The following is a 10,078-nucleotide window of genomic DNA, read 5'->3' as shown; positions in this document are numbered from 1 at the left end:
CACGAAGGCTGGGGAGCCCTGTGAGTTGGGGCTGAGACTCCCTCACCTGGGCTCGGGCTCTGGCCCCGGGAAGAATTTGATTGGCAGGAAATAGCAGGATTTCATTTTCTACCTCTGATCCATTAATAGCCTGAGCATGCCCTGGGCTGTCTTTGGGAGACTGTCCTTATAAAGTGCAACTCTGCTCAGCCAGGAGGCAGGGGACTCTCTGGGAAGGGGAGAGGGGAGAGGGAGAGGGGTGTGGAGTCTGAGAAACCCCCGGGGCCCGTCTTGTGCCCACCCTCCCCTCCCACCCCCATCCTAAGCTGAAAGCGTGCCAGTCTGGGAAGAATGGAATGACCCGCACACTTCACAAGGCGTGTGTTGACGGTGCTGCCGCCCTGCCTGCAGCGGGTGTAACCTCGCTCAGAGTGGGCCCCGTGGCCTGCATTCCCTGTTACGCATGCTGCGTGCTCAGGTTTCCGCTCCCCCCTCCTGCCTGCACCCGCCTTGCCTCCTTCCCACTCGTGACTCGTGAATTCAGAGAGAAAATAGACAGTCAACGGCAAACGCCGGGTCATGTCCCGAATCATGGGTCTGCCTGGAAAGTGGGAGTATTTTTCATTTTTGGAAGTCACTCTCATTCGCCTCATTTTTGGTGATTGCTGAGGGACGAAATCCAGCTGCCTCTTCTGCCCTCATGCTGGAAAGCAGAGACAGAAAACAGCTCTGGGAGTTTTTCCAAAGGGCGCTGGTGTTGCACCAGGCGAGGCCAGGGACTCGCCGCCAGGCAGCTGCACGTGGGCCTGCTGGACCTGCCCACTGGAAGAGGAGGCGGTCTGTCCAGCAGCAGAACTCCGCGCCTCCCCGCGGCTTCCTGGAAACACAGGCAGTAGCAGCAGCCCCGGCTCCCGGTGGGCCACACGCAGCACCACCGCAGCGGGTAGGGCGGCATCACCCGGTGCCCTGAGGGCACCCCGCACGTTTCCTGTGAGTGGGCTCAGAAAACCACGCAAGGCAAGGAAAACACAGCCAGGAGAGATTCCTGACAACAGCTCTGTGGGATCCTGTGAGCAGCCTCGGGGCCAGAGCAGGTTAGTGATTTACTCAGCGTCACAGAGATGGCTGCACATAGCTTTAACTCTGTTCGCATTTCTCAGGCTTACAATTCAGCCCTGGGTGTTCCTGCGTCTGGCTCTCTTTCCCTTTAACTTTGTTTTGCTCTCCATGGAAAAAGAACCCAAGAGAAAGAATGGTCACAGGAGGAGGAGCAGAAGAGAAGAAACACGCGTCTCCTCATTTCACTCTCAAATCTCCAAACCCGGAGGAGAGCTGGCGTGACGAGTGCCAGGGGTGGGTGCCAGGCCCCCGGGCCACACGCCGGCCCCTCGGCTTGCAGCACAGTCACGGTGGCCCATCCTGCCCCCCCCGGTGGTGGGCAGCGGGGCTGGGGACGCGCTCCAAGCCCTGCCGCGGTGGGTGGATGTGCCAGAAGGGGGCAGAGACTTGCCTTCGGGGGCGCCTGTGCTGTGACCCCAGCGGCTTTCTGAAGCTGAGCCTCCTTCCCCTTGGAGGCCTCGCTTCCTGCTGGAGTCCCACCGGCAGCTCTGAAATCACTCAGGCCAAGGTCAGGTGGCTGGAGCGGGAAGTCAGACACAGGGCAGTGGATTTAGGGAGCTGAACGGACGCCCGCACAGCCGGCTCCCAGCTGTGGTTCAGTGGATGTTCTGGGTCTTGGAGCCTAAATATTTGTTGATGAGAAGAGAATCGCAGCTCGTGGAACTGACAGCGAATGAGTAGCCTTGGAAGCTGATGAGGGCATGGAGGCGTGATGACAGGCGAGGAGCCGGCCTGTCTCCTGGAGCGGCTCTGAGGACGTTTCTGTGCAGGAAGGGCTGGCTGCGCGGGAAAATGCTTACGAGCAGGTGCCAGAGTCCTCGGGGGAGTCTGGCCGTGGTGGCTCCTCACTGAGCAGGTGCTTGGCTCAAGCCCAGCACTGTGCTCATCCCCAATGTGATGGAAGAGAAACTCCCGAGCAGACGGCCGTGGAGAGAGGGCTCTTGGCTTCCGGCCACCAGATGACACAGAGCGGCAGGTGGACGCAGGAAGGGGCGGTCAGCGAGAGCCCCTGGCTGGAGGGGAGCAGCTGTGCAGGCGGTGGCCTTGGGTCACCACCTGGGTCCCAGGGGACACTGCACTGGGGGAGCACTCCTGAGGCTGGGAGGACGGAGAGACATGTGTGCTGCAGAGATGCTCGTGTAATGAGAAACCAGCATGTACCAGCAAGGACGAGGAAGACGAGGACCCAGCGTCCCCACGGGGGCTCCCACCTGGTGGAGGTTGGATGTCTCCAGGACCCGGGGGGACCCACGGGGGTTCCCACCTCTGGGGGAGGCTGGGCAAAGTGACGATATTCACTCAGTCCCTTCTGAGCAGCGGGTCAGGGAAGGAGGGCGGAAAGCACCTCTACTATTTACCAAGTGCAGAGGGTCCTCCACCCGTTTCTCTTCACCCTCCCCTGTCTAAAGCGTAAGCACCCCTTCAGAAGGCTACGCCAACAACCGCATTATTCCAGATGCCCAGCTGGCTCTCTCAGCACTCCCGGACCCCACGTCTATTGGGAGTCATTTACGTCGGAGGCCCTGCGCCTGGTGGTCACATCTAACCAAGCATGACAGACAGCGACACAGTCACTCCAAGAGCAGGCTTGAGCTGAATCGCTAATCCAGCTCTGCCTTTGTTGGCAGATCCTGTCTGTGAAATGGGCGTGACGACGCTCGTCTCATGGTTCAGACACGAGGACCGTGTCTGTTCTTCTATGAACCAACCTACGCCGTGTCTGCAAGCCACAGGCCCTGAAGGTGAAAGTGCCCCCCGTGCCCACCCCACAGTGGGCAGGCGCTGGGTGGGGAGGACGCTTGCAGAGAATACAAATGAGTCCCAGCCCACAGCAGCTGATGCCACACACTCTGAAATCGCAGCCCGAGAGGACACAGATGCTTAGGAAAGAAAAATCTGAAGGTGCCCCCAGGGTAGGGTGGAGGAGGTGGCATCCGGCCGGAGGGGACAGCACAGACCAGCCCAGACACTCCTGGTCGCAGCCTGCCCCAAGGCCAGGGCTGCCCTGTGGCTGCTTGGTGCCCTGTGGCTGCTTGGTGCCCAGAGGCATCAGGGGGCTGGGCTTGGGTGACCCCAGTGTCACCCCGAGAGCACCTCCGACTGCCCTTCAGAGCTCCTCCAGGAGCAGAGGCTGTGGTCCCCGTCTCTCTGCAGGTGGTTCAGAGGCTCTGAGTCTAGGAGATGCCCGTCAGCACCCCAGCCCCTGACCAACCCCTCCTGCCCATGTTCCCACAGCGGCAGAGGGTTTTCATTGGACCCATTGGCCACTGACCAGCCAGATCCTGAAAACTATTATAAGAAATATATCAGATGGTCACTGGGAAGCGGTGCTGCCCCCGGGCATTCGTCCGAGGAACAGAGTCTTGTTAACTTGCAATGTCCGGTTTCGAGCACGACTGAAGACTGTGGGGATGCTGAGGAGGATGGGGGAGCGCAGAAAGGACCAGAGGGTGGGGCCGCCCCTGGTCAGAGAAGGCCGAGAAGGGGCAGCCTGGGAGGAAGGGGTCAAGGTCAACATCGGCCACCCCACCTGCGCAGATGACTCTCCCAGGGCAGGACGGATGTCCCTCCTCCCGTGAAGACTGGAGCCACGTGCCCGTCTGGGGCTGCCCAGGGGTCTCCCTTTCCCCACCTGCCCCGACCGGCGAGCAGTGAGCAGATGGCGGTTTCTGCACGTGCACGGCGCTGCCCTAAGCTCTAAGACCAGGAGGCAGAACGCCTGGGGCCCCATCTCCCGGGGGTGGGGTCGCCGGCAGTCTTTGGTCGGCTCTAACGAGAGCTTTAAAGGCCAAGGGGTCTGCGATCTTCAGACGAGCCCGTCTTCACCTGCTTTCAGCAGCACACCCCCTGGGGCACATCCTCACTGCTGGTGAGGCGCCCATGGGCTGTGGCTGAGAAACGGTGTCTGCACCCCAGGTCTGAGCACCCCAAAGTGCAGGCCCCTTGGAAGCGGCAGCGCAGGGCAAAGCCCAGAGCAGGAGCAGTGAAGGGTGCCGCCTGGAGCCTGGAGGCTGCAGAAGGGAAGGAAGGTGGAAGTGGAGGTCGAGGCCGAGCGAAGCTTTCAGACGTTGCCTCACTCTCCCAACTCCGGTCCTCGAACCTGCACTCAGCGCCCAGCGCAGGTGTGGATAAGCGTTCATAAATCCAGGCAGGCACTGGAGGCTGCGTTTTGCCAGCCCCCTCCTCCTCCTCTTGCCTCTCCTCATCTTTCACAGGAAGGAGGGGACAGGCGGATGCGCGGGTCCCCAGACAGGAGAGTCCCCGTCCCTCACTTGACGTGTAACAGTTATGAACTGCTTCGGGGAGCAGCCCTCAGACACCCAGGGCGGCCTTAGCCACAGGGAACCTGCAGAGGGGAAGCCTTCTCCTCCTGCAGACAGTAGAGATACAGCCAGGGTGTTTATTTATCACAGAAGGCCTAGATGCCTGAGAAGGCAGACGCTGGATTCCTTCATTTGCAATGAGCAGAAAAACCCTGCCTTAAATAGGCCTAAATGAAAAGGAAATCTATTCCCTCTCATTGGAAGGGGCTCAGCATCGGTGAATTCAGTGGCTACGATGTCACAGCTGACAGGTTCCTTCTGCCCGGCTGTGCCCAGGGCTGACTTTGTCCCTGGGGAGCCAGAACCGGCTGCAGCAGCCCTAACATCATCGACCCATGGGCAGTCTCCGCACAAGGAGCAAGCCCTCCCGGGAGCCCCTCACACGCCCTGCGGTCTCCGATGAACAGCTAACAAACCAGCCCCTGGCAGAGGGATGGGGGAAGCCACCTCGGGCCTGCACCTCTTGGGGTGTCCTCTCGGGTCAGGGTCAGAATGGCAGCTGAAGCCCCCTGAATCACGCAGGGAGGAGAGGAACCTTCACAAAGTCGGAATTCTGCTCCACAGGAGGACGGGTGAGTGGGGGAAGCAGCGGTTGGACAAAGAGCTAAACTGAGCTCGCCAGCGTCTTTCCCAGCAGAGAGCTGGTGTGGGGAACGACCTGGTGGTGTCTTAGTGGCTCAGCCGTGTCCGACTCTTTTATGACCCCATGGGCTATGGGCTCCTCTGTCCATGGGGCTTCCCGGGCAAGAGGACTAAGGCTGGTTGCCATTTCCTTCTCCAGGGGATCTTTCTGACCCCAGGGGTCAAACCTGAGTCTCCTGCGTTGCAGGCAGATTCTTTACCACTGAGCCACCACAGAGGCCTCCAAATCTCAGGTGTGCAGGGACCACAGAGGGAGAGTGACTTGCACGGAGCTAATCCCAAGGGTGTCCCTGATCGTAAGCGAGGGGACAGGTCCCCCGCGCCACCAGCAGTCCTCGGGGAGGCTGCCATCAAGCTCAGCTCTGGGCCTCTCGCCTGCTCCCCACCCCAGAAGGAGGCTCTGGAAGCAGGCACAAGGCAGAGACTGCGGCGGGGGCGGGCGGGGGGAACGTGGTGTGTTGGAGGAAAAGGTGCAGAAACCCTCTTCCCCTCTGTGTCCCTCCAGTCTTCCCAGGGCCTCCAGATCCCACAGGGCTCCCGGCAGAGCTGAGACCTGGTCCCGGCCCTCGGTGCCCCACGGGGACTGCGGCTGAGATCAGAGCTGGCGCCAGCCCAGCCCCACGCCGGGATCGAGGAAGACGGCGGCTGGCAGGCTGGGCCTCTGCGGGCGCTCTGGGCCCGAGGCCTCAGGCTCCTGGGGGGAAGCACCGTTCAGTTGTGGCTGTTGCTGCTGTTTGACCAGTCGAGGCTTCCACCCACGTTAAAACTCAAAGCATGACTTCACCTGCTCTCCAGTGAGGCACAGAGGAGCAGGAGACGAAGCCACATGACAGGTGCTGGCTGGGACGGACCCTGGGGTGAGATGGGAGCTCTTCAGCAAAGGAGTAACATGGCCTGGCTTACGTCTTCAAAGTGTCTCTCTGGAGCTTAGCTGAGAATAGACCTTTTCCTTTTTTAAAGTTTTTTTTATTGGAGTATATTTGCTTTACAGTGTCTTGTGGTTGACCTCATCCCAGAGCCCAGTGAGGCCCTGAGTAGAGCCCAGTGAGTAGTGTTTCTATTAGCCATAGGGCATGGAGCGAGACGCCCTTATTTATTTATTCAAAGTTTTTGTTTTCTATTGGGGTATAGCCGATGAACAGTGTTGTGATAGTTTCAGGTGGACAGCTAAGGGACTCAGCCATACATAAACACGCATCCGTTCTCACCCGACCTCCTCCCATCCAGGCCCCACGTGACACTGCGCAGAGTTCCCTGTGTTGTGCAGCAGGTAGGTCCTTGTTGGCTATCCACTTTAAATATAGCAATGTGTACACGTCCATCCCTAACTCCCTATCCCTTCCCCCTGGCAACCATAGTTTGTTCGCTAAGAAATCCCCTTACTTAAACTGAGATAAATTTTGTATTAGAAAGCATTTATTTGGGGGAACAGATATTGCTAACATAAGAAACTTAGTTGAGCTTTAAAAAAATACTGATACAGGAACTGAGGGGAGGTAAATATGGAACATTATTACACCGTGTGGCAGAAAAGAGGTTGGCTGTGTATTATTTTACTTCATTCTATTTGGCTTTGAATTATGGGAGTTTATTCCTTCACAGTTCTGAAGGCAAGATGTTCAAAGACAAGGTATCAGTAGGGTTTGTTCCTTCTTTTTGTATTATAAAAATTTATTATGAAATTTTAAAAATTAATGTTTTTAATTAGAGGCTAATTACTTTACGATATTGTAGTGGTTTTTGTCATACATTGACATGAATCAGCCATGGGTGTACGTGTGTTCCCCATCCTGAACCCCCCTCCCACCTCCCTCCCCACCCCATCCTTCTGGGTCATCCCAGTGCACCAGCCCTGAGCACCCTGTCTCATGCATAAATGTTTAATTGTAAAAAGCACGTAACAAAATTTGCCATTTTGACCATTTTAAGTGCATAGCTAAGGAATGTGTGTATACACATATTCATGTTGTGTACAGACAATTTTAGATAAATATTTGATTGAGGTATACCTGCTACAGAAAAGTGCACAGAATTTTCACAAAGTGGACATCCCCATGTAATCTAGTCCAGATCAGAAAACAATGCTGTCGGTGCCTGAGGAGGCTTCCAAACGTCCCTCTGAATCGTGTCTCTTTTGTCCCACGTCCAGAGGGTAGCCAGCCCCTACCTGCCTTCTACCACCACAGCGTAAGTGTGCCTGTTCTTGAACTTGGCATAAACGGGATGACATGGGATGCACCCCTATGTGTCTGACTGCTTCAGTTCACAGTCATGTGTGAGAGACTCCTCCGTGCTCTGGTAATTGTTCCTTTTCGTAGTTGTACAGTATTCCATTGTATGGCCGTAGCACAAGCTTGCTATTCTGTTGTTGACGAACACTTGATCAGCTTTCAGCTTTTAACTATAATGAAGATATTCTTTACTAGCTCAATGAATGTTTCTATGAGGACTTTTGCTCTTGCCTTTTGACGCACACTTGTGATGCGAATCCAGGAGCAGACTCACTGAATGGTGGGGTTGGCGTATGTTCAGTTCTAGTCAACTTGTTGCTGTTTAGTCGCTAAGCCAAGTCTGATTCTTCGTGACCCCATGGATTGTAGCCCACCAGGCTCTTCTGTCTGTGGGATTTCCCAGGCAAGAACACTGGAGTGTGTAGCCAGTTCTTTCTCTAGGGGATCTTTCCCACCCAGGGACTGAACCCACATCTTGATACTATCCTAGAATTTTCCTAAGTGATTGTACCAGTTTACATTCTCAGTTAACAGTGTAGTAGAGTTCTAATTAGTTTATGTCTTTGCCAACTGTTGGAATAGCTCGTCTTCTTAACATCAATTCTGGTGCACGTGTAATGGAATCTCACTGGAGTTTTAATTTGCATTTCCTTGGTGAACAGTAAGGCTGAACACAGCTTCAGATGCTTATTGGCCCATTTGGATGTCTTCTTTCATGAGGCGCCTATTCAAGACCTTAGAGCTTCCTGGTGGCTCAGCGGTTAAAGCGTCTGCCTGCGATGCGGGAGACGTGGGTTCGATTCCTGGGTCGGGAAGATCCCCTGGAGAAGGAAATGCAACCCACTCCAGTATTCTTGCCTGGAGAACCCCACGGACGGAGGAGCCTGGTGGGCTACAGTCAAGACTTGGACCTTTTTTTAAAAAAAAAATTGACTTATTTTTTCTTACTGATTTGTAGGAAATCTTTATATTTTCTGGGCACAGGTTTTTCGTTGAATATATGTATTGCAAATATCTTCTCTCACTCAGCGGGTTGCTTTTTCACTCTCTCCCCTATTAGTGACTTTTGTTGATCAGAAATTCGCAATTGTAACACAGTCCAGATTAACGGTCTTTCCTTTAAAACCAGTGCTTTTCGTGTGTTCTGTTTGAGAAAGACTTGTCCGTCTCAAAAGCCATGGAGACATTTCCCTGTGTTATTTTCTAGAGCTTTATTGTCTTACCTGTCACATTTGCATACCCAATTCACCCTGGAACTGATTCGGTATATGGCACGAGGTGAGTCATTCTTTCTATTAACTCAGCCTCGTTTCTTTCAAAAAGCCGTTCATAGCGATGTTTCAAGCTAAATGAGTCAGACCTGCCAGAGAAACCTGGCTTCCCCAGAACAACCTCCCTATTTGCCATTTTGTCCTCAATTAGAGAAAAGACTCCTTTTACCCCAATCCATAAAAAGAAGACATCAAGCTATACTAAGCCTCATTTTCTGACAACTGCGTGGGTGTTAGGAGGTTCCGGAAGTCCCTAGAAGTCTGTCCTTACAAAGAGGACGCATGTCTCTTCTGTGTGCCTCTTGGGGTCTCTTTTTCTAAAAGTGAACATAAATATTTCCCTTCTGCTCGAGGCGCGGTGCCTGGATCTATGAACTCCCGCCTTGTCATGCTGAAAGTAAGAATCTGCGAGTCACCCACCTGTCATTCATCTTCTGTAACCACGGTTACCTGCCTCCGGATGATAAATGGTCTCCGGTCAGATGACAGTCGGGCTGCACAGCCTCTGACTGAGGGGTGTTTCTCCCGAGGTTAGGTCACTGACTCGCTAGGTGGTAAAGCTGTCTTCTAAACTCCTCGTCCCACAGCACTCTACCTCCGTACCTGCGATGGCATGTGAAGCCCTCAGATGCAGCGCAGCTCTGAGTACGTCTCAGCCTCCCCTTCCGGCATCAGTCCTATCCCAGGTGCATCTGGCGGCATCCCCCTTCACTCCGTCCACCTCCTCTGCAGCCTGATGGACTGTATTGTCGGTGGAAAGTCATCTCCTTTGATGCTACATTTCCTCTTTCTCTTTCCACTTTTTATGCCTGTTGCAAATAGTCTTCAATAGCTTTATTGGGCTGCCATTTTGCTTTGAAAGAGATATTGCTCTTTTTAAAGAGCAGGTTTATCTTTTAGCAGAAATCCATCTTTTAGAGTTTTCAGACCTCCATTAGCAGTTTGTTTGATTTCATGACACCCTCTCCCCCAGCCGGGCAAAATTGTACAAGGCAGGCTTCTACAAAGTAACTCTAATTTGATTTTGGGAAAAGGTCAAGGAATTCGCAACGTCACAGCCTAACGTAATGGAAATGTCACTCGAATGGGAGCGAGTGGAGGGGCTCCAGGCCCAGTTTTGCTGTCAGTTCCTTATATGACCTGATGTTTCTCTTCATAATCTCAGTTTCCTTGCTACTTAAATGGAGGAACTGCCTCTCCAGGCCAATGTCAAACGTCATCGTGTAGATTTCTCTGCAAACGGACACACCCGAGGTTGGAGGGTCAGGAGTATGAACCCGTCGCACGGATTTCCTTCACCTCTATTAAGGTTCTCTGTTTTAAAGCCTGTGTACGTGGAGACGCTCCTACATCTGCGTGCACATGCTTGCACGTGCCTGGTTATGTCTGACTCTGCGACCCCACGGCCTGCAGCCCACCAGGCTCCTCTGTCCCTGGGACTCTCCAGGCAAGAAGACTGGAGAGGACAGCCATTCCCTTCGCCAGGGAATCTTCCTGACCCGGGGATCGAGTC

The 10,078-nt window shown here is 54.4% G+C and overlaps 1 long non-coding RNA gene across 2 annotated transcripts; it reads left to right on the top strand.

The window, feature by feature from the left end:
• Window positions 1-862: 862 nt before the first annotated feature.
• LOC128055862 (uncharacterized) lies at window positions 863-7,811 on the top strand. Of its 2 annotated transcripts, none has more exons than XR_008200127.1 (4): window positions 863-1,073; window positions 5,569-5,896; window positions 6,291-6,333; window positions 7,213-7,811. It is a non-coding gene; the product is annotated as an uncharacterized LOC128055862 (long non-coding RNA). The 2 variants fall into 2 exon arrangements; XR_008200126.1 differs by lacking the exon at window positions 863-1,073 and adding an exon at window positions 3,828-4,993.
• Window positions 7,812-10,078: the final 2,267 nt, after the last annotated feature.

Source organism: Budorcas taxicolor, chromosome 11, assembly GCF_023091745.1.
Source record: "Budorcas taxicolor isolate Tak-1 chromosome 11, Takin1.1, whole genome shotgun sequence".
In the NCBI taxonomy this organism is placed as follows: Eukaryota; Metazoa; Chordata; class Mammalia; order Artiodactyla; family Bovidae; genus Budorcas; species Budorcas taxicolor.
Note: the sequence above shows the minus strand (reverse complement) of the source record. Positions and strands in the feature narration are given on the sequence as shown.